Genomic DNA, 25,220 nt, shown 5'->3' with positions numbered 1-25,220 from the left:
TTCCAGTCTACCTCCTGAAATCGGTTTCCTGCAATTCTGCCCCACTTTCAACTCCTCTTGGCAGCCTTACTTCAATATATTTTTGGACGATAGCTGTCATTTATAACTCTGCAGGTTTGTGAATGACAGTGCCCCTGAGCTCCTTTATTCAACTCGCTTTCTTGTGAGCTGGCCGCAACACCACATGATTGCTTCAGGCCCTAGTGTGGTTCCGGCATGACACGCTGAGCCTTTGGTTAATTCCTCTTCCTGGTGGGAAATGAGAGTTAAATTTGCCCATCCAGACACCTCCAGCTAGTCTCTCATTGGTTCTCCCTATTCCGGTACATCTTACGCAGAAATTGCAAACTGGGCCAAACAGGAGGTTAAAGGCACTGACTCTCCAAGTGGGGAGACAGTGAGTAAGCGTCTGGAATGTTGCACCCGAGTACCAGGGGACGAAAACTGAGACACATTTGAACACGTTTCCCGATCACACGGTGGATCATACTCTGGGTTCCACATGCATGTTTTAGCTGAAGGAAGAATCCTTTAAACCTGAAGAGTTGAGACCCATGGAATGGGTACCATGCAATATGACTTCAAAGGGTCTGCATTTGCTCACCGAACCTCACCAATCCTATCACTGCTGCGTTTATGGCGCTGTACACACGCTTGATTCTCTTTCGGAGACATATAAATCCATAGGTTTTAAGATTCTTACTAGTCAGGTATATTCTTAGCCGTTTAATATGGGGTGTTGAGTCCACTTCGTTGAGCAAGGAGTAGCTCTTGTCTATTACATATTTGGCTTATGGAACGGTATCTGTGCTAATTTCCATCTCTGGTTTTATGCAGCACCCCAACTCACCTTTCCCCTTAAGCAAGCATAAGTTGGTTTTCTACATTTGAGACCCTGTTCTGTTTTGTAATTCAGTTCCTGTGTAGCCAAGTTTACATTCCGTGTAGTAGTGATATCTTATGATGTTTCTTTTTCTGTGTGACTTATTTCACTTAGAATCATCGTACCTGAATCCACTCATTATGCTGCTACGGGCCTGATGACATAGATTTCATTGCTGAGTGATATTGCATTGTACGTAAGTACCACAACTTCTTTATCCATTTTTCGCTTTCTGTGATATTGAACTTGTACCGTAAACGAGGTTCTTGTAAACAGAGCCGTCCCAAACTTTGGGTGGCTGTGTCTTTTTCATTTTAATTTCCCTAATCTATAGGACCATAAGTGGATGTGCCGTAGGCTCTGTTGCTTTGTTTTTTGGATGTTTCAGGAAACACCATACACTTCTCCAGAGTGGCTTTTGGCAATTTACATCCCGCACATCAGCATAACAAGGCTCCCAGTTCTCCATTCCCTGTCCTGCCTTTCTGGATTTTACACTTTTTTCAGATGGCCCTTTTGATCGGGGGCAGTGAGACTTCATTGTAGTGCAGATTTCCTTTGCAAGCTTGCTTTGTTGGCCAAAAAGGGCGTATGCGTTTTTTCCTGAATATATTCAGGAAAAAACGCATACGCCCTTTTTGGCCAAGTGCATCATTGTGGACGTTCTGCCTCTTTTCCTATGCTTTACATGCAATTCCAGTCTACCTCCTGAAATCGGTTTCCTGAAATTCTGCCCCGCCTTCAAGTCATCTTGGTAGCCTTACTTCAATATATTTTTGGAGGATAGCTGTCATTTATAACTCTGCATGTTTGTGAATAACAGTGCCCCTGAGCTCCTTTCTTCAACTCGCCTTCTTGTGAGCTGGCCGCAACAACGCAGGATTGCTTCAGGCCCTAGTGTGGTTCCGGCATGGCACGCTGAGCCTTTGGTTAATTCGTCTTCCTGGTGGGAAATGAGAGTTAAATTTGCCCGTCCAGACACCTCCAGCTAGTCTCTCATTGGTTCTCCCTATTCCGGTTCATCTTACGCAGAAATTGCAAACTGGGCCAAACAGGAGGTTAAAGGCACTGACTCTCCAAGTGGGGAGAGTGTTAGTAAAGCATCTGGAATGTTGCACCCGAGTATCAAGGGACGATAACTGAGACACATTTGAACACGTTTCCCGATCACATGGTGGATCATACTCTGGGTTCCACATGCATGTTTTAGCTGAAGGAAGAATCCCTTAAACCTGGAGAGTTGAGACCCATGGAATGGGTACCATGCAATATGACTTCAAAGGGTCTGCATTTGCTAACCGAACCTCACCAATCCTATCACTGCTGCGTTTATGCCGCTGTACACACGCTTGGTTCTCTCTCGGAGACATATAAATCCATAGGTTTTAAGATTCTTACTGGTCAGGTATATTCTTAGGCTTTTAATATGGGGTGTTGAGTCCACTTCGTTGAGCAAGGAGTAGCTCTTGTCTATTACATATTTGGCTTATGGAACGGTATCTGTGGTAATTTCCATTTCTGGTTTTATGCAGCACCCCAACTCACCTTTCCCCTTAAGCAAGCATAAGTTGGTTTTCTACATTTGAGACCCTGTTCTGTTTTGTAATTCAGTTCCTGTGTAGCCAAGTTTACATTCCGTGTAGTAGTGATATCTTATGATGTTTCTTTTTCTGTGTGACTTATTTCACTTAGAATCATCGTACCTGAATCCACTCATTATGCTGCTACGGGCCTGATGACATAGATTTCTTTGCTGACTGATATTGCATTGTACGTAAGTACCACAACTTCTTTATCCATTTTTCGCTTTCTGTGATATTGAACTTGTACCGTAAACGAGGTTCTTGTAAACAGAGCCGTCCCAAACTTTGGGTGGCTGTGTCTTTTTCATTTTAATTTCCCTAATCTATAGGACCATAAGTGGAAGTGCCCTAGGCTCTGTTGCTTTGTTTTTTGGATGTTTCAGGAAACACCATACACTTCTCCAGAGTGGCTGTTGGCAATTTACATCCCGCCCATCAGCATAACAAGGCTCCCAGTTCTCCATTCCCTGTCCTGCCTTTCTGGATTTTACACTTTTTTCAGATGGCCCTTTTGACCGGGGGCAGTGAGACTTCATTGTAGTGCAGATTTCCTTTGCAAGCTTGCTTGGTTGGCCAAAAAGGGCGTATGCGTTTTTTCCTGAATATATTCAGGAAAAAACGCATACGCCCTTTTTGGCCAAGTGCATCATTGTGGACGTTCTGCCTCTTTTCCTATGCTTTACATGCAATTCCAGTCTACCTCCTGAAATCGGTTTCCTGAAATTCTGCCCCGCTTTCAAGTCATCTTGGTAGCCTTACTTCAATATATTTTTGGAGGATAGCTGTCATTTATAACTCTGCATGTTTGTGAATAACAGTGCCCCTGAGCTCCTTTCTTCAACTCGCCTTCTTGTGAGCTGTCCGCAACAACGCAGGATTGCTTCAGGCCCTAGTGTGGTTCCGGCATGGCACGCTGAGCCTTTGGTTAATTCCTCTTCCTGGTGGGAAATGAGAGTTAAATTTGCCCGTCCAGACACCTCCAGCTAGTCTCTCATTGGTTCTCCCTATTCCTGTTCATTTTCCTTAGAAATTGCAAACTGGGCCAAAGAGGAGGTTAAAGGCACTGACTCTCCAAGTGGGGAGGGTGTTAGTAAAGCGTCTGGAATGTTGCACCTGAGTACCAGGGGACGAAAACTGAGACACATTTGAACACGTTTCCCGATCATATGGTGGATCATACTCTGGGTTCCACATGCATGTTTTAGCTGAAAGAAGAATCCCTTAAACCTGTAGAGTTGAGACCCATGGAATGGGTACCATGCAATATGACTTCAAAGGGTCTGCATTTGCTAACCGAACCTCACCAATCCTATCATTGCTGCGTTTATGCCGCTGTACACACGCTTGGTTCTCTCTCGGAGACATATAAATCCATAGGTTTTAAGATTCTTACTGGTCAGGTATATTCTTAGGCTTTTAATATGGGGTGTTGAGTCCACTTCGTTGAGCAAGGAGTAGCTGTTGTCTATTACATATTTGGCTTATGGAACGGTATCTGTGGTAACTTCCATCTCTGGTTTTATGTAGCACCCCAACTCACCTTTCCCCTTAAGCAAGCATAAGTTGGTTTTCTACATTTGAGACCCTGTTCTGTTTTGTAATTCAGTTCCTGTGTAGCCAAGTTTACATTCCGTATATCTTATGATGTTTCCGTATATCTTATGATGTTTCCGTATGTCTTATGATGTTTCCGTATATCTTATGATGTTATATCTTATGATGTTTCTTTTTCTGTGTGACTTATTTCACTTAGAATCATCGTACCTGAATCCACTCATTATGCTGCTACGGGCCTGATGAGATAGATTTCATTGCTGAGTGATATTTCATTGTACGTAAGTACCACAACTTCTTTATCCATTTTTCGCTTTCTGTGATTTTGAACTTGTACTGTAAAGGAGGATTTTGTAAACAGAGCCGTCCCAAACTTTGGGTGGCTGTGTCTTTTTGATTTTAATTTCCCTAAGCTATAGGACAATAAGTGGAAGTGCCCTAGGCTCTGTTGCTTTGTTTTTTAGATGTTTCAGGAAACACCATACACTTCTCCAGAGTGGCTGTTGTCAATTTACATCCCGCCCATCAGCATAACAAGGCTCCCAGTTCTCCATGGCCTGTCCTGCCTTTCTGGATTTTACACTTTTTTCAGATAGCTGCTTTTGACCAGGGGGCAGTGAGACTTCATTGTAGTGCAGATTTCCTTTGCAAGCTTGCTTGGTTGGCCAAAAAGGGCGTATGCGTTTTTTCCTGAATATATTCAGGAAAAACGCATACGCACTTTTTGGCCAACTGCATCATTGTGGACGTTCTGCCTCTTTTCCTATGCTTTACATGCAATTCCAGTCTACCTCCTGAAATCGGTTTCCTGCAATTCTGCCCCACTTTCAACTCCTCTTGGCAGCCTTACTTCAATATATTTTTGGACGATAGCTGTCATTTATAACTCTGCAGGTTTGTGAATGACAGTGCCCCTGAGCTCCTTTCTTCAACTCGCTTTCTTGTGAGCTGGCCGCAACACCACATGATTGCTTCAGGCCCTAGTGTGGTTCCGGCATGACACGCTGAGCCTTTGGTTAATTCCTCTTCCTGGTGGGAAATGAGAGTTAAATTTGCCCATCCAGACACCTCCAGCTAGTCTCTCATTGGTTCTCCCTATTCCGGTACATCTTACGCAGAAATTGCAAACTGGGCCAAACAGGAGGTTAAAGGCACTGACTCTCCAAGTGGGGAGACAGTGAGTAAGCGTCTGGAATGTTGCACCCGAGTACCAGGGGACGAAAACTGAGACACATTTGAACACGTTTCCCGATCACACGGTGGATCATACTCTGGGTTCCACATGCATGTTTTAGCTGAAGGAAGAATCCTTTAAACCTGAAGAGTTGAGACCCATGGAATGGGTACCATGCAATATGACTTCAAAGGGTCTGCATTTGCTCACCGAACCTCACCAATCCTATCACTGCTGCGTTTATGGCGCTGTACACACGCTTGATTCTCTTTCGGAGACATATAAATCCATAGGTTTTAAGATTCTTACTAGTCAGGTATATTCTTAGCCGTTTAATATGGGGTGTTGAGTCCACTTCGTTGAGCAAGGAGTAGCTCTTGTCTATTACATATTTGGCTTATGACACGGTATCTGTGCTAATTTCCATCTCTGGTTTTATGCAGCACCCCAACTCACCTTTCCCCTTAAGCAAGCATAAGTTGGTTTTCTACATTTGAGACCCTGTTCTGTTTTGTAATTCAGTTCCTGTGTAGCCAAGTTTACATTCCGTGTAGTAGTGATATCTTATGATGTTTCTTATTCTGTGTGACTTATTTCACTTAGAATCATCATACCTGAATCCACTCATTATGCTGCTACGGGCCTGATGACATAGATTTCATTGCTGAGTGATATTTCATTGTACGTAAGTACCACAACTTCTTTATCCATTTTTCACTTTCTGTGATAATGAACTTTTACTGTAAACGAGATTCTTGTAAAGAGAGCCGTCCCAAACTTTGGGTGGCTGTGTCTTTTTGATTTTAATTTCCCTAAGCTATAGGACCATAAGTGGAAGTGCCCTAGGCTCTGTTGCTTTGTTTTTTAGATGTTTCAGGAAACACCGTACACTTCTCCAGAGTGGCTGTTGGCAATTTACATCCCGCCCATCAGCATAACAAGGCTCCCAGTTCTTCATTCCCTGTCCTGCCTTTCTGGATTTTACACTTTTTTCAGATGGCCCTTTTGACCGGGGGGCAGTGAGACTTCATTGTAGTGCAGATTTCCTTTGCAAGCTTGCTTGGTTGGCCAAAAAGGGCGTATGCGTTTTTTCCTGAATATATTCAGGAAAAAACGCATACGCCCTTTTTGGCCAAGTGCATCATTGTGGACGTTCTGCCTCTTTTCCTATGCTTTACATGCAATTCCAGTCTACCTCCTGAAATCGGTTTCCTGCAATTCTGCCCCGCTTTCAAGTCCTCTTGGCAGCCTTACTTCAATATGTTTTTGGACGATAGCTGTCATTTATAACTCTGCAGGTTTGTGAATGACAGTGCCCCTGAGCTCCTTTCTTCAACTCGCTTTCTTGTGAGCTGGCCGCAACATCGCAGGATTGCTTCAGGCCGTAGTGTGGTTCCGGCATGGCACGCTGAGACTTTGGTTAATTCCTCTTCCTGGTGGGAAATGAGAGTTAAATTTGCCCATCCAGGCACCTCCAGCTAGTCTCTCAATGGTTCTCCCTATTCCTGTTCATGTTACGCAGAAATTGCAAACTAGGCCAAACAGGAGGTTAAAGGCACTGACTCTCCCAGTGGGGAGAGTGTTAGTAAAGCGTCTGGAATGTTGCACCCGAGTACCAAGGGACGAAAACGCAGACACATTTGAACACGTTTCCCGATCACACGGTGAATCATACTCTGGGTTCCACATGTTTGTCTTAGCTGAAAGAAGAGTCCCTTAAACCTGGAGAGGAGAGACCCATGGAATGGGTACCATGCAATATGACTTCAAAGGGTCTGCATTTGCTCACCGAACCTCACCAATCCTATCACTGCTGCGTTTATGTTGCTGTACACACGCTTGATTCTCTTTTGGAGACATATAAATCCATAGGTTTTAAGATTCTTACTAGTCAGGTATATTCTTAGGTGTTTAATATGGGGTGTTGAGTCCACTTCGTTGAGCAAGGAGTAGTTCTTGTCTATTACATATTTGGTTTATGGAATGGTATCTGTGCTAATTTCCATCTCTGGTTTTATGCAGCACCCCAACTCACCTTTCCCCTTAAGCAAGCATAAGTTGGTTTTCTACATTTGAGACCCTGTTCTGTTTTGTAATTCAGTTCCTGTGTAGCCAAGTTTACATTCCGTGTAGTAGTGATATCTTATGATGTTTCTTTTTCTGTGTGACTTATTTCACTTAGAATCATCGTACCTGAATCCACTCATTATGCTGCTACGGGCCTGATGACATAGATTTCATTGCTGAGTGATATTGCATTATACGTAAGTAACACAACTTCTTTATCCATTTTTCGCTTTCTGTGATATTGAACTTTTACCGTAAATGAGGTTCTTGTTAACAGAGCCGTCCCAAACTTTGGGGTAGCTGTGTCTTTTTGATTTTAATTTCCCTAAGCTATAGGACCATAAGTGGAAGAGCCCTAGGCTCTGTTGCTTTGTTTTTTAGATGTTTCAGGAAACACCATACACTTCTCCAGAGTGGCTGTTGGCAATTTACATCCCGCCCATCAGCAAAACAAGGCTCCCAGTTCTCCATGGCCTGTGCTGCCTTTCTGGATTTTACACTTTTTTCAGATGGCCCTTTTGATCGGGGGGCAGTGAGACTTCATTGTAGTGCAGATTTCCTTTGCAAGCTTGCTTGGTTGGCCAAAAAGGGCGTATGCGTTTTTTCCTGAATATATTCAGGAAAAAACGCATACGCCCTTTTTGGCCAAGTGCATCATTGTGGACGTTCTGCCTCTTTTCCTATGCTTTACATGCAATTCCAGTCTACCTCCTGAAATAGGTTTCCTGCAATTCTGCCCCGCTTTCAAGTGCTCTTGGCAGCCTTACTTCACTATATTTTTGGACGATAGCTGTCATTTATAACTCTGCAGGTTTGTGAATGACAGTGTCCCGGAGCTCCTTTCTTCAACTCGCTTTCTTGTGAGCCAGCCGCAACACCGCAGGATTGCTTCAGGCCCTAGTGTGGTTCCGGCATGGCACGCTGAGCTTAGGTTAATTCCTCTTCCTGGTGGGAAATGAGAGTTAAATTTGCCCGTCCAGACACCTCCAGCAAGTCTCTCATTGGTTCTCCCTATTCCTGTTCATTTTCCGCAGAAATTGCAAACTGGGCCAAACAGGAGTTTAAAGGCACCGACTCTCCAAGTGGGGAGAGTGTTAGTAAAGCATCTGGAATGTTGCTCCCGAGTACCAGGGGACGAAAACTGAGACACATTTGAACACGTTTCCCGATCAAACGGTGGATCATACTCTGGGTTCCACATGCATGTTTTAGCTGAAGGAAGAATCCCTTAAACCTGGAGAGTTGAGACCCATGGAATGGGTACCATGCAATATGACTTCAAAGGGTCTGCATTTGCTCACCGAACCTCACCAATCCTATCACTGTTGCGTTTATGCCACTGAACACATTCTTGATTCTCTTTCGGAGACATATAAATCTATAGGTTTTAAGATTCTTACTAGTCAGGTATATTCTTAGGCGTTTAATATGGGGTGTTGAGTCCACTTCGTTGAGCAAGGAGTAGCTCTTGTCTATTACATATTTGGCTTAGGAACGGTATCTGTGCTAATTTCAACCTCTGGTTTTATGCAGCACCCCAACTCACCTTTCCCCTTAAGCAAGCATAAGTTGGTTTTCTACATTTGAGACACTGTTCTGTTTTGTAATTCAGTTCCTGTGTAGCCAAGTTTACATTCCGTGTATTAGTGATATCTTATGGTGTTTCTTTTTCTGTGTGCCTTATTTCACTTAGAATGATCGTACCTGAATCCACTCATTATACTGCTACGGGCCTGATGACATAGATTTCATTGCTGAGTGATATTGCATTGTACGTAAGTATCACAACTTCCTTATCCATTTTGCGCTTTCTGTGATATTGAACTTGTACCGTAAACGAGGTCCTTGTAAACAGAGCCGTCCCAAATTTTGGGGTGACTGTGTCTTTTTGATTTTAATTTCCCTAAGCTATAGGGCCATAAGTGGAAGTGCCCTAGGCTCTGTTGCTTTGTTTTATAGATGTTTCAGGAAACACCATACATTTCTCCAGAGTGGCTGTTGGAAATTTACATCCCGCCCATCAGAAAAACAAGGCTCCCAGTTCTCCATGGCCTGTGCTGCCTCTCTGGATTTTACACTTTTTTCAGATGGCCCTTTTGATCGGGGGGCAGTGAGACTTCATTGTAGTGCTGATTTCCTTTGCAAGCTTGCTTGGTTGGCCAAAAAGGGCGTATGCGTTTTTTCCTGAATATATTCAGGAAAAAACGCATAAGCCATTTTTGCCCAAGTGCATCATTGTGGACGTTCTGCCTCTTTTCCTATGCTTTACATGCAATTCCAGTCTACCTCCTGAAATCGGTTTCCTGCAATTCTGCCCCGATTTCAAGTCCTCTTGGCAGCCTTACTTCAATATATTTTTGGACGATAGCTGTCATTTATAACTCTGCAGGTTTGTGAATGACAGTGCCCCTGAGCTCCTTTCTTCAACTCGCTTTCTCGTGAGCTGGCCGCAATACCGCAGGATTGCTTCAGGCCCTAGTGTGGTTCCGGCATGGCATGCTGAGCCTTTGGTTAATTCCTCTTCCTGGTGGGAAATGAGAGTTAAATTTGCTCATCCAGACACCTCCAGCTAGTCTCTCATTGGTTCTCCCTATTCCTGTTCATCTTCCGCAGAAATTGCAAACTGCGCCAAACAGGAGGTTAAAGGCACTGACTCTCCAAGTGGGGAGAGTGTTAGTAAAGCGTCTGGAATGTTGCACCTGAGTACCAGGGGACGAAAACTGAGACACATTTGAACACGTTTCCCGATCACACGGTGGATCATACTCTGGGTTCCACATGCATGTTTTAGCTGAAGGAAGAAACCCTTAAACCTGGAGAGTTGAGACCCATGGAATGGGTACCATGCAATATGACTTCAAAGGGTCTGCATTTGCTCACCGAACCTCACCAATCCTATCACTGCTTCGTTTATGCCTCTGTACACACGCTTGATTCTCTTTCGGAGACATATAAATCCATAGGTTTTAAGATTCTTACAAGTCAGGTATATTCTTAGGTGTTTAATATGGGGTGTTGAGTCCACTTCATTGAGCAAGGAGTAGCTCTTGTCTATTACATATTTGGCTTATGGAATGGTAGCTGTGCTAATTTCAATCTCTGGTTTTATGCAGCACCCCAACTCACCTTTCCCCTTAAGCAAGCATAAGTTGGTTTTCTACATTTGAGACCCTGTTCTGTTTTGTAATTCAGTTCCTGTGTAGCCAAGCTTACATTCCGTGTAGTAGTGATATCTTATGATGTTTCTTTTTCTTTGTGACTTATTTCACTTAGAATCATCGTACCTGAATCCACTCATTATTCTGCTATGGGCCTGATGACATAGATTTCATTGCTGAGTGATATTGCATTGTACGTAAGTACCACAACTTCTTTATCCATTTTTCGCTTTCTGCGATATTGAACTTGTACCGTAAACGAGGTTCTTGTAAACACAGCCGTCCCAAACTTTGGGGTGGCTGTGCCTTTTTGATTTTAATTTCCCTAAGCTATAGGACCATAAGTGGAAGTGCCCTAGGCTCTATTGCTTTGTTTTTTAGATGTTTCAGGAAACACCATACACTTCTCCAGAGTGGCTGTTGGCAATTTACATCCCGCCCATCAGCATAACAAGGCTCCCAGTTCTCCCTGGCCTGTCCTGACTTTCTTTATTTTACACTTTTTTCAGATGGCCCTTTTGATCGGGGGGCAGTGAGACTTCATTGTAGTGCAGATTTCCTTTGCAAGCTTGCTTGGTTGGCCAAAAAGGGTGTATGCGTTTTTTCCTGAATATATTCAGGAAAAAACGCATACGCCCTTTTTGGCCAAGTGCATCATTGTGGACGTTCTGCCTCTTTTCCTATGCTTTACATACAATTCCAGTCTACCTCCTGAAATCGGTTTCCTGCAATTCTGCCCCGCATTCAAGTCCTCTTGGCAACCATACTTCAATATATTTTTGGACGATAGCTGTCATTTATAACTCTGCAGGTTTGTGAATGACAGTGCCCCTGATCTCCTTTCTTCAACTCGCTTTCTTGTGAGCTGTCCGCAACACTGCAGGATTGCTTCAGGCCCTAGTGTGGTTCCGGCATGGCACGCTGAGCCTTTGGTTAATTCCTCTTCCTGGTTGGAAATGAGAGTTAAATTTGCCCGTCCAGACACCTCCAGCTAGTCTCTCATTGGTTCTCCCTATTCCTGTTCATTTTCCGCAGAAATTGCAAACTGGGCCAAACAGGAGGTTAAAGGCACTGACTCTCCAAGTGGGGAGAGTGTTAGTAAAGCGTCTGGAATGTTGCACCTGAGCACCAGGGGACGAAAACTGAGACACATTTGAACACGTTTCCCAATCACACAGTGGATCATACTCTGGGTATCACATGCATGTTTTAGCTGAAGGAAGAATCCCTTAAACCTGGAGAGTTGAGACCCATGGAATGGGTACCATGCAATATGACTTCAAAGGGTCTGCATTGGCTCACCGAACCTCACCAATCCTATCACTGCTGCATTTTGCCGCTGTACACACGCTTGATTCTCTTTCGGAGACATATACATCCATAGGTTTTAAGATTCTTACTAGTCAGGTATATTCTTAGGCGTTTAATATGGGGTGCTGAGTTCACTTCGTTGAGCAAGGAGTAGCTCTTCTCTATTACATATTTGGCTTATGGAATGGTAGCTGTGCTAATTTCAATCTCTGGTTTTATGCAGCAGCCCAACTCACCTTTCCCCTTAAACAAGCATAAGTTGGTTTTCTACATTTGAGACCCTGTTCTGTTTTGTAATTCAGTTCCTGTGTAGCCAAGTTTACATTCCGTGTAGCAGTGATATCTTATGATGTTTCTTTTTCTGTGTGACTTATTTCACTTAGACTCATCGTACCTGAATCCACTCATTATGCTGCTACGGGCCTGATGACATAGATTTCATTGCTGAGTGATATTGCATTGTACGTAAGTACCTCAACTTCTTTATCCATTTTTTGTTTTCTGCGATATTGAACTTGTACCGTAAACGAGGTTCTTGTAAACAGAGCCGTCCCAAACTTTGGGGTGGCTGTGTCTTTTTCATTTTAATTTCCCTAAACTATAGGACCATAAGTGGAAGTGCCCTAGGCTCTGTTGCTTTGTTTTTTAGATGTTTCAGGAAACACCATACACTTCTCCAGAGTGGCTGTTGGCAATTTACATCCCGCCCATCAGCATAACAAGGCTCCCAGTTCTCCCTGGCCTGTCCTGCCTTTCTTTATTTTACACTTTTTTCAGATGGCCCTTTTGATCGGGGGGCAGTGAGACTTCATTGTAGTGCAGATTTCCTTTGCAAGCTTGCTTGGTTGGCCAAAAAGGGCGTATGCGTTTTTTCCTGAATATATTCAGGAAAAAACGCATACGCCCTTTTTGGCCAAGTGCATCATTGTGGACGTTCTGCCTCTTTTCCTATGCTTTACATACAATTCCAGTCTACCTCCTGAAATCGGTTTCCTGCAATTCTGCCCCGCATTCAAGTACTCTTGGCAACCATACTTCAATATATTTTTGGACGATAGCTGTCATTTATAACTCTGCAGGTTTGTGAATGACAGTGCCCCTGAGCTCCTTTCTTCAACTCGCTTTCTTGTGAGCTGGCCGCAACACCGCAGGATTGCTTCAGGCCCTAGTGTGGTTCCGGCATGGCACGCTGAGCCTTTGGTTAATTCCTCTTCCTGGTGGGAAATGAGAGTTAAATTTGCCCGTCCAGACACCTCCAGCTAGTCTCTCATTGGTTCTCCCTATTCCTGTTCATTTTCCGCAGAAATTGCAAACTGGGCCAAACAGGAGGTTAAACGCACTGACTCTCCAAGTGGGGAGAGTGTTAGTAAAGCATCTGGAATGTTGCACCCGAGTACCAGGGGACGAAAACTGAGACACATTTGAACACGTTTCCCAATCACACAGTGGATCATACTCTGGGTATCACATGCATGTTTTAGCTGAAGGAAGAATTCCTTAAACCTGGAGAGTTGAGACCCATGGAATGGGTACCATGCAATATGACTTCAAAGGGTCTGCATTTGCTCACCGAACCTCACCAATCCTATCAGTGCTTCGTTTATGCCTCTGTACACACGCTTGATTCTCTTTCGGAAACATATAAATCCATAGGTTTTAAGATTCTTACAAGTCAGGTATATTCTTAGGTGTTTAATATGGGGTGTTGAGTCCACTTCGTTGAGCAAGGAGTAGCTCTTGTCTATTACATATTTGGCTTATGGAATGGTAGCTGTGCTAATTTCAATCTCTGGTTTTATGCAGCACCCCAACTCACCTTTCCCCTTAAGCAAGCATAAGTTGGTTTTCTACATTTGAGACCCTGTTCTGTTTTGTAATTCAGTTCCTGTGTAGCCAAGCTTACATTCCGTGTAGTAGTGATATCTTATGATGTTTCTTTTTCTTTGTGACTTATTTCACTTAGAATCATCGTACCTGTATCCACTCATTATTCTGCTATGGGCCTGATGACATAGATTTCATTGCTGAGTGATATTGCATTGTACGTAAGTACCACAACTTCTTTATCCATGTTTCGCTTTCTGCGATATTGAACTTGTACCGTAAACGAGGTTCTTGTAAACAGAGCCGTCCCAAACTTTGGGGTGGCTGTGCCTTTTTGATTTTAATTTCCCTAAGCTATAGGACCATAAGTGGAAGTGCCCTAGGCTCTATTGCTTTGTTTTTTAGATGTTTCAGGAAACACCATACACTTCTCCAGAGTGGCTGTTGGCAATTTACATCCCGCCCATCAGCATAACAAGGCTCCCAGTTCTCCCTGGCCTGTCCTGCCTTTCTTTATTTTACACTTTTTTCAGATGGCCCTTTTGATCGGGGGGCAGTGAGACTTCATTGTAGTGCAGATTTCCTTTGCAAGCTTGCTTGGTTGGCCAAAAAGGGCGTATGCGTTTTTTCCTGAATATATTCAGGAAAAAACGCATACGCCCTTTTTGGCCAAGTGCATCATTGTGGACGTTCTGCCTCTTTTCCTATGCTTTACATACAATTCCAGTCTACCTCCTGAAATCGGTTTCCTGCAATTCTGCCCCGCATTCAAGTCCTCTTGGCAACCATACTTCAATATATTTTTGGACGATAGCTGTCATTTATAACTCTGCAGGTTTGTGAATGACAGTGCCCCTGATCTCCTTTCTTCAACTCGCTTTCTTGTGAGCTGTCCGCAACACTGCAGGATTGCTTCAGGCCCTAGTGTGGTTCTGGCATGGCACGCTGAGCCTTTGGTTAATTCCTCTTCCTGGTTGGAAATGAGAGTTAAATTTGCCCGTCCAGACACCTCCAGCTAGTCTCTCATTGGTTCTCCCTATTCCTGTTCATTTTCTGCAGAAATTGCAAACTGGGCCAAACAGGAGGTTAAAGGCACTGACTCTCCAAGTGGGGAGAGTGTTAGTAAAGCGTCTGGAATGTTGCACCTGAGCACCAGGGGACGAAAACTGAGACACATTTGAACACGTTTCCCGATCAAACGGTGGATCATACTCTGGGTTCCACATGCATGTTTTAGCTGAAGGAAGAATCCCTTAAACCTGGAGAGTTGAGACCCATGGAATGGGTACCATGCAATATGACTTCAAAGGGTCTGCATTGGCTCACCGAACCTCACCAATCCTATCACTGCTGCATTTTGCCGCTGTACACACGCTTGATTCTCTTTCGGAGACATATACATCCATAGGTTTTAAGATTCTTACTAGTCAGGTATATTCTTAGGCGTTTAATATGGGGTGCTGAGTCCACTTCGTTGAGCAAGGAGTAGCTCTTCTCTATTACATATTTGGCTTATGGAAAGGTATCTGTGCTAATTTCAATCTCTGGTTTTATGCAGCAGCCCAACTCACCTTTCCCCTTAAACAAGCATAAGTTGGTTTTCTACATTTGAGACCCTGTTCTGTTTTGTAATTCAGTTCCTGTGTAGCCAAGTTTACATTCCGTGTAGCAGTGATATCTTATGATGTTTCTTTTTCTGTGTGACTTATTTCACTTAGACTCATCATACCTGAATCCACTCATTATGCTGCTACGGGCCTGATGACATAGATTTCATTGCTGAGTGATATTGCATTGTACGTAAGTACCTCAACTTTTTTATCCATTTTTTGCTTTCTGCGATATTGAACTTGTACCGTAAACGAGGTTCTTGTAAACAGAGCCGTCCCAAACTTTGGGGTGGCTGTGTCTTTTTCATTTTAATTTCCCTAAACTATAGGACCATAAGTGGAAGTGCCCTAGGCTCTGTTGCTTTGTTTTTTAGATGTTTCAGGAAACACCATACACTTCTCCAGAGTGGCTGTTGGTAATTTACATCCCGCCCATCAGCATAACAAGGCTCCCAGTTCTCCCTGGCCTGTCCTGCCTTTCTTTATTTTACACTTTTTTCAGATGGCCCTTTTGATCGGGGGGCAGTGAGACTTCATTGTAGTGCAGATTTCCTTTGCAAGCTTGCTTGGTTGGCCAAAAAGGGCGTATGCATTTTTTCCTGAATATATTCAGGAAAAAACGCATACGCCCTTTTTGGCCAAGTGCATCATTGTGGACGTTCTGCCTCTTTTCCTATGCTTTACATACAATTCCAGTCTACCTCCTGAAATCGGTTTCCTGCAATTCTGCCCCGCATTCAAGTACTCTTGGCAACCATACTTCAATATATTTTTGGACGATAGCTGTCATTTATAACTCTGCAGGTTTGTGAATGACAGTGCCCCTGAGCTCCTTTCTTCAACTCGCTTTCTTGTGAGCTGGCCGCAACACCGCAGGATTGCTTCAGGCCCTAGTGTGGTTCCGGCATGGCACGCTGAGCCTTTGGTTAATTCCTCTTCCTGGTGGGAAATGAGAGTTAAATTTGCCCGTCCAGACACCTCCAGCTAGTCTCTCATTGGTTCTCCCTATTCCTGTTCATTTTCCGCAGAAATTGCAAACTGGGCCAAACAGGAGGTTAAACGCACTGACTCTCCAAGTGGGGAGAGTGTTAGTAAAGCATCTGGAATGTTGCACCCGAGTACCAGGGGACGAAAACTGAGACACATTTGAACACGTTTCCCAATCACACAGTGGATCATACTCTGGGTATCACATGCATGTTTTAGCTGAAGGAAGAATTCCTTAAACCTGGAGAGTTGAGACCCATGGAATGGGTACCATGCAATATGACTTCAAAGGGTCTGCATTTGCTCACCGAACCTCACCAATCCTATCAGTGCTTCGTTTATGCCTCTGTACACACGCTTGATTCTCTTTCGGAAACATATAAATCCATAGGTTTTAAGATTCTTACAAGTCAGGTATATTCTTAGGTGTTTAATATGGGGTGTTGAGTCCACTTCGTTGAGCAAGGAGTAGCTCTTGTCTATTACATATTTGGCTTATGGAATGGTAGCTGTGCTAATTTCAATCTCTGGTTTTATGCAGCACCCCAACTCACCTTTCCCCTTAAGCAAGCATAAGTTGGTTTTCTACATTTGAGACCCTGTTCTGTTTTGTAATTCAGTTCCTGTGTAGCCAAGCTTACATTCCGTGTAGTAGTGATATCTTATGATGTTTCTTTTTCTTTGTGACTTATTTCACTTAGAATCATCGTACCTGTATCCACTCATTATTCTGCTATGGGCCTGATGACATAGATTTCATTGCTGAGTGATATTGCATTGTACGTAAGTACCACAACTTCTTTATCCATGTTTCGCTTTCTGCGATATTGAACTTGTACCGTAAACGAGGTTCTTGTAAACAGAGCCGTCCCAAACTTTGGGGTGGCTGTGCCTTTTTGATTTTAATTTCCCTAAGCTATAGGACCATAAGTGGAAGTGCCCTAGGCTCTATTGCTTTGTTTTTTAGATGTTTCAGGAAACACCATACACTTCTCCAGAGTGGCTGTTGGCAATTTACATCCCGCCCATCAGCATAACAAGGCTCCCAGTTCTCCCTGGCCTGTCCTGACTTTCTTTATTTTACACTTTTTTCAGATGGCCCTTTTGATCGGGGGGCAGTGAGACTTCATTGTAGTGCAGATTTCCTTTGCAAGCTTGCTTGGTTGGCCAAAAAGGGCGTATGCGTTTTTTCCTGAATATATTCAGGAAAAAACGCATACGCCCTTTTTGGCCAAGTGCATCATTGTGGACGTTCTGCCTCTTTTCCTATGCTTTACATACAATTCCAGTCTACCTCCTGAAATCGGTTTCCTGCAATTCTGCCCCGCATTCAAGTCCTCTTGGCAACCATACTTCAATATATTTTTGGACGATAGCTGTCATTTATAACTCTGCAGGTTTGTGAATGACAGTGCCCCTGATCTCCTTTCTTCAACTCGCTTTCTTGTGAGCTGTCCGCAACACTGCAGGATTGCTTCAGGCCCTAGTGTGGTTCCGGCATGGCACGCTGAGCCTTTGGTTAATTCCTCTTCCTGGTTGGAAATGAGAGTTAAATTTGCCCGTCCAGACACCTCCAGCTAGTCTCTCATTGGTTCTCCCTATTCCTGTTCATTTTCTGCAGAAATTGCAAACTGGGCCAAACAGGAGGTTAAAGGCACTGACTCTCCAAGTGGGGAGAGTGTTAGTAAAGCGTCTGGAATGATGCACCTGAGCACCAGGGGACGAAAACTGAGACACATTTGAACACGTTTCCCGATCAAACGGTGGATCATACTCTGGGTTCCACATGCATGTTTTAGCTGAAGGAAGAATCCCTTAAACCTGGAGAGTTGAGACCCATGGAATGGGTACCATGCAATATGACTTCAAAGGGTCTGCATTGGCTCACCGAACCTCACCAATCCTATCACTGCTGCATTTTGCCGCTGTACACACGCTTGATTCTCTTTCGGAGACATATACATCCATAGGTTTTAAGATTCTTACTAGTCAGGTATATTCTTAGGCGTTTAATATGGGGTGCTGAGTCCACTTCGTTGAGCAAGGAGTAGCTCTTCTCTATTACATATTTGGCTTATGGAAAGGTATCTGTGCTAATTTCAATCTCTGGTTTTATGCAGCAGCCCAATTCACCTTTCCCCTTAAACAAGCATAAGTTGGTTTTCTACATTTGAGACCCTGTTCTGTTTTGTAATTCAGTTCCTGTGTAGCCAAGTTTACATTCCGTGTAGCAGTGATATCTTATGATGTTTCTTTTTCTGTGTGACTTATTTCACTTAGACTCATCGTACCTGAATCCACTCATTATGCTGCTACGGGCCTGATGACATAGATTTCATTGCTGAGTGATATTGCATTGTACGTAAGTACCTCAACTTCTTTATCCATTTTTTGCTTTCTGCGATATTGAACTTGTACCGTAAACGAGGTTCTTGTAAACAGAGCCGTCCCAAACTTTGGGGTGGCTGTGTCTTTTTCATTTTAATTTCCCTAAACTATAGGACCATAAGTGGAAGTGCCCTAGGCTCTGTTGCTTTGTTTTTTAGATGTTTCAGGAAACACCATACACTTCTCCAGAGTGGCTGTTGGCAATTTACATCCCGCCCATCAGCATAACAAGGCTCCCAGTTCTCCCTGGCCTGTCCTGCCTTTCTTTATTTTACACTTTTTTCAGATGGCCCTTTTGATTGGGGGGCAGTGAGACTTCATTGTAGTGCAGATTTCCTTTGCAAGCTTGCTTGGTTGGCCAAAAAGGGCGTATGCGTTTTTTCCTGAATATATTCAGGAAAAAACGCATACGCCCTTTTTGGCCAAGTGCATCATTGTGGACGTTCTGCCTCTTTTCCTATGCTTTACATACAATTCCAGTCTACCTCCTGAAATCGGTTTCCTGCAATTCTGCCCCGCATTCAAGTACTCTTGGCAACCATACTTCAATATATTTTTGGACGATAGCTGTCATTTATAACTCTGCAGGTTTGTGAATGACAGTGCCCCTGAGCTCCTTTCTTCAACTCGCTTTCTTGTGAGCTGGCCGAAACACCGCAGGATTGCTTCAGGCCCTAGTGTGGTTCCGGCATGGCACGCTGAGCCTTTGGTTAATTCCTCTTCCTGGTGGGAAATGAGAGTTAAATTTGCCCGTCCAGACACCTCCAGCTAGTCTCTCATTGGTTCTCCCTATTCCTGTTCATTTTCCGCAGAAATTGCAAACTGGGCCAAACAGGAGGTTAAACGCACTGACTCTCCAAGTGGGGAGAGTGTTAGTAAAGCATCTGGAATGTTGCACCCGAGTACCAGGGGACGAAAACTGAGACACATTTGAACACGTTTCCCAATCACACAGTGGATCATACTCTGGGTATCACATGCATGTTTTAGCTGAAGGAAGAATTCCTTAAACCTGGAGAGTTGAGACCCATGGAATGGGTACCATGCAATATGACTTCAAAGGGTCTGCATTTGCTCACCGAACCTCACCAATCCTATCAGTGCTTCGTTTATGCCTCTGTACACACGCTTGATTCTCTTTCGGAAACATATAAATCCATAGGTTTTAAGATTCTTACAAGTCAGGTATATTCTTAGGTGTTTAATATGGGGTGTTGAGTCCACTTCGTTGAGCAAGGAGTAGCTCTTGTCTATTACATATTTGGCTTATGGAATGGTAGCTGTGCTAATTTCAATCTCTGGTTTTATGCAGCACCCCAACTCACCTTTCCCCTTAAGCAAGCATAAGTTGGTTTTCTACATTTGAGACCCTGTTCTGTTTTGTAATTCAGTTCCTGTGTAGCCAAGTTTACATTCCGTGTAGTAGTGATATCTTATGATGTTTCTTTTCCTGTGTGACTTATTTCACTTAGAATCATTGTACCTGAATCCACTCATTATTCTGCTATGGGCCTGATGACATAGATTTCATTGCTGAGTGATATTGCATTGTACGTAAGTACCACAACTTCTTTATCCATGTTTCGCTTTCTGCGATATTGAACTTGTACCGTAAACGAGGTTCTTGTAAACAGAGCCGTCCCAAACTTTGGGGTGGCTGTGCCTTTTTGATTTTAATTTCCCTAAGCTATAGGACCATAAGTGGAAGTGCCCTAGGCTCTATTGCTTTGTTTTTTAGATGTTTCAGGAAACACCATACACTTCTCCAGAGTGGCTGTTGGCAATTTACATCCCGCCCATCAGCATAACAAGGCTCCCAGTTCTCCCTGGCCTGTCCTGACTTTCTTTATTTTACACTTTTTTCAGATGGCCCTTTTGATCGGGGGGCAGTGAGACTTCATTGTAGTGCAGATTTCCTTTGCAAGCTTGCTTGGTTGGCCAAAAAGGGCGTATGCGTTTTTTCCTGAATATATTCAGGAAAAAACGCATACGCCCTTTTTGGCCAAGTGCATCATTGTGGACGTTCTGCCTCTTTTCCTATGCTTTACATACAATTCCAGTCTACCTCCTGAAATCGGTTTCCTGCAATTCTGCCCCGCATTCAAGTCCTCTTGGCAACCATACTTCAATATATTTTTGGACGATAGCTGTCATTTATAACTCTGCAGGTTTGTGAATGACAGTGCCCCTGAGCTCCTTTCTTCAACTCGCTTTCTTGTGAGCTGGCCGCAACACCACATGATTGCTTCAGGCCCTAGTGTGGTTCCGGCATGACACGCTGAGCCTTTGGTTAATTCCTCTTCCTGGTGGGAAATGAGAGTTAAATTTGCCCATCCAGACACCTCCAGCTAGTCTCTCATTGGTTCTCCCTATTCCGGTACATCTTACGCAGAAATTGCAAACTGGGCCAAACAGGAGGTTAAAGGCACTGACTCTCCAAGTGGGGAGACAGTGAGTAAGCGTCTGGAATGTTGCACCCGAGTACCAGGGGACGAAAACTGAGACACATTTGAACACGTTTCCCGATCACACGGTGGATCATACTCTGGGTTCCACATGCATGTTTTAGCTGAAGGAAGAATCCTTTAAACCTGAAGAGTTGAGACCCATGGAATGGGTACCATGCAATATGACTTCAAAGGGTCTGCATTTGCTCACCGAACCTCACCAATCCTATCACTGCTGCGTTTATGGCGCTGTACACATGCTTGATTCTCTTTCGGAGACATATAAATCCATAGGTTTTAAGATTCTTACTAGTCAGGTATATTCTTAGGTGTTTAATATGGGGTGTTGAGTCCACTTCGTTGAGCAAGGAGTAGCTCTTGTCTATTACATATTTGGCTTATGACACGGTATCTGTGCTAATTTCCATCTCTGGTTTTATGCAGCACCCCAACTCACCTTTCCCCTTAAGCAAGCATAAGTTGGTTTTCTACATTTGAGACCCTGTTCTGTTTTGTAATTCAGTTCCTGTGTAGCCAAGTTTACATTCCGTGTAGTAGTGATATCTTATGATGTTTCTTATTCTGTGTGACTTATTTCACTTAGAATCATCGTACCTGAATCCACTCATTATGCTGCTACGGGCCTGATGACATAGATTTCATTGCTGAGTGATATTGCATTGTACGTAAGTACCACAACTTCTTTATCCATTTTTCACTTTCTGTGATAATGAACTTTTACTGTAAACGAGATTCTTGTAAACAGAGCTGTCCCAAACTTTGGGTGGCTGTGTCTTTTTGATTTTAATTTCCCTAAGCTATAGGACCATAAGTGGAAGTGCCCTAGGCTCTGTTGCTTTGTTTTTTAGATGTTTCAGGAAACACCGTACACTTCTCCAGAGTGGCTGTTGGAAATTTACATCCCGCCCATCAGCATAACAAGGCTCCCAGTTCTTCATTCCCTGTCCTGCCTTTCTGGATTTTACACTTTTTTCAGATGGCCCTTTTGACCGGGGGGCAGTGAGACTTCATTGTAGTGCAGATTTCCTTTGCAAGCTTGCTTGGTTGGCCAAAAAGGGCGTATGCGTTTTTTCCTGAATATATTCAGGAAAAAACGCATACGCCCTTTTTGGCCAAGTGCATCATTGTGGACGTTCTGCCTCTTTTCCTATGCTTTACATGCAATTCCAGTCTACCTCCTGAAATCGGTTTCCTGCAATTCTGCCCCGCTTTCAAGTCCTCTTGGCAGCCTTACTTCAATATGTTTTTGGACGATAGCTGTCATTTATAACTCTGCAGGTTTGTGAATGACAGTGCCCCTGAGCTCCTTTCTTCAACTCGCTTTCTTGTGAGCTGGCTCCAACATCGCAGGATTGCTTCAGGCCGTAGTGTGGTTCCGGCATGGCATGCTGAGACTTTGGTTAATTCCTCTTCCTGGTGGGAAATGAGAGTTAAATTTGCCCATCCAGGCACCTCCAGCTAGTCTCTCAATGGTTCTCCCTATTCCTGTTCATGTTACGCAGAAATTGCAAACTAGGCCAAACAGGAGGTTAAAGGCACTGACTCTCCCAGTGGGGAGAGTGTTAGTAAAGCGTCTGGAATGTTGCACCCGAGTACCAAGGGACGAAAACGCAGACACATTTGAACACGTTTCCCGATCACACGGTGAATCATACTCTGGGTTCCACATGTTTGTCTTAGCTGAAAGAAGAGTCCCTTAAACCTGGAGAGGAGAGACCCATGGAATGGGTACCATGCAATATGACTTCAAAGGGTCTGCATTTGCTCACCGATCCTCACCAATCCTATCACTGCTGCGTTTATGTTGCTGTACACACGCTTGATTCTCTTTTGGAGACATATAAATCCATAGGTTTTAAGATTCTTACTAGTCAGGTATATTCTTAGGTGTTTAATATGGGGTGTTGAGTCCACTTCGTTGAGCAAGGAGTAGCTCTTGTCTATTACATATTTGGCTTATGGAACGGTATCTGTGCTAATTTCCATCTCTGGTTTTATGCAGCACCCCAACTCACCTTTCCCCTTAAGCAAGCATAAGTTGGTTTTCTACATTTGAGACCCTGTTCTGTTTTGTAATTCAGTTCCTGAGTAGCCAAGTTTACATTCCGTGTAGTAGTGATATCTTATGATGTTTCTTTTTCTGTGTGACTTATTTCACTTAGAATCATCATACCTGAATCCACTCATTATGCTGCTACGGGCCTGATGACATAGATTTCATTGCTGAGTGATATTGCCTTGTACGTAAGTACCACAACTTCTTTATCCATTTTTCGCTTTCTGTGATAATAAAGTTGTACCGTAAATGAGGTTCTTGTAAACAGAGCTGTCCGAAACTTAGGGGTGGCTGTGTCTTTTTATTTTAATTTCCCTTAGCTATAGGACAATAAGTGGAAGTGCCCTAGGCTCTGTTGCTTTGTTTTTTAGATGTTTCAGGAAACACCATACACTTCTCCAGAGTGGCTCTTGGCAATTTACATCCCGCCCATCAGCATAACAAGGCTCCCAGTTCTCCATGGGCTGTCCTGCCTTTCTGGATTTTACACTTTTTTCAAATGGCCCTTTTGACCAGGGGGCAGTGAGACTTCATTTTAGTGCAGATTTCCTTTGCAAGCTTGCTTGGTTGGCCAAAAAGGGCGTATTCGTTTTTTCCTGAATATATTCAGGAAAAAACGCATACGCCCTTTTTGGCCAAGTGCATCATTGTGGACGTTCTGCCTCTTTTCCTATGCTTTACATGCAATTCCAGTCTACCTCCTGAAATCGGTTTCCTGCAATTCTGCCCTGCATTCAAGTCCTCTTCTCACCCTTACTTCAATATATTTTTGGAAAATAGCTGTCATTTATAACTCTGCCTGTTTGTGAATGACAGTGCCCCTGAGCTCCTTTTTTCAACTCGCTTTCTTGTGAGATGGCCGCAACACCGCAGGATTGCTTCAGGCCCTAGTGTGGTTCCGGCATGGCACGCTGAGCCTTTGGTTAATTCCTCTTCCTGGTGGGAAATGAGAGTTAAATTTGCCCTTCCAGACACCTCCAGCTAGTCTCTCATTGGTTCTCCCTATTCCTGTTCATCTTCCGCAGAAATTGCAAAATGGGCCAAACAGGAGGTTAAAGGCACTGACTCTGCATGTGGGGAGAGTGTTATAAAGCGTCTGGAATGTTGCACCCGAGTACCAGGGGACGAAAACTGAGACACATTTGAACAGGTTTCCCGATCACACGGTGGATCATACTCTGGGTTCCACATGCATGTTTTAGCTGAAGGAAGAATCCCTTAAACCTGGAGAGTTGAGACCCATGGAATGGGTACCATGCAATATGACTTCAAAGGGTCTGCATTTGCTCACCGAACCTCACAATTCCTATCACTGCTGCGTTTATGCCACTGTACACACGCTTGATTCACTTTCGGAGACATATAAATCCATAGGTTTTAAGATTCTTACTAGTCAGGTATATTCTTAGGCGTTTAATATGTGGTGTTGAGTCCACTTCGTTGAGCAAGGAGTAGTTCTTGTCTATTACATATTTGGTTTATGGAACGGTATCTGTGCTAATTTCCATCTCTGGTTTTATGCAGCACCCCAACTCACCTTTCCCCTTAAGCAAGCATAAGTTGGTTTTCTACATTTGAGACCCTGTTCTGTTTTGTAATTCAGTTCCTGTGTAGCCAAGTTTACATTCCGTGTAGTAGTGATATCTTATGATGTTTCTTTTTCTGTGTGACTTATTTCACTTAGAATCATCGTACCTGAATCCACTCATTATGCTGCTACGGGCCTGATGACATAGATTTCATTGCTGAGTGATATTGCATTATAGGTAAGTAACACAACTTCTTTATCCATTTTTCGCGTTCTGTGATATTGAACTTTTACCGTAAATGAGGTTCTTGTTAACAGAGCCGTCCCAAACTTTGGGGTAGCTGTGTCTTTTTGATTTTAATTTCCCTAAGCTATAGGACCATAAGTGGAAGAGCCCTAGGCTCTGTTGCTTTGTTTTTTAGATGTTTCAGGAAACACCATACACTTCTCCAGAGTGGCTGTTGGCAATTTACATCCCGCCCATCAGCAAAACAAGGCTCCCAGTTCTCCATGGCCTGTGCTGCCTTTCTGGATTTTACACTTTTTTCAGATGGCCCTTTTGATCGGGGGGCAGTGAGACTTCATTGTAGTGCAGATTTCCTTTGCAAGCTTGCTTGGTTGGCCAAAAA

Source organism: Orcinus orca, chromosome 2 (assembly GCF_937001465.1).
Source record: "Orcinus orca chromosome 2, mOrcOrc1.1, whole genome shotgun sequence".
NCBI classification, from domain to species: Eukaryota; Metazoa; Chordata; class Mammalia; order Artiodactyla; family Delphinidae; genus Orcinus; species Orcinus orca.
Note: the sequence above shows the minus strand (reverse complement) of the source record.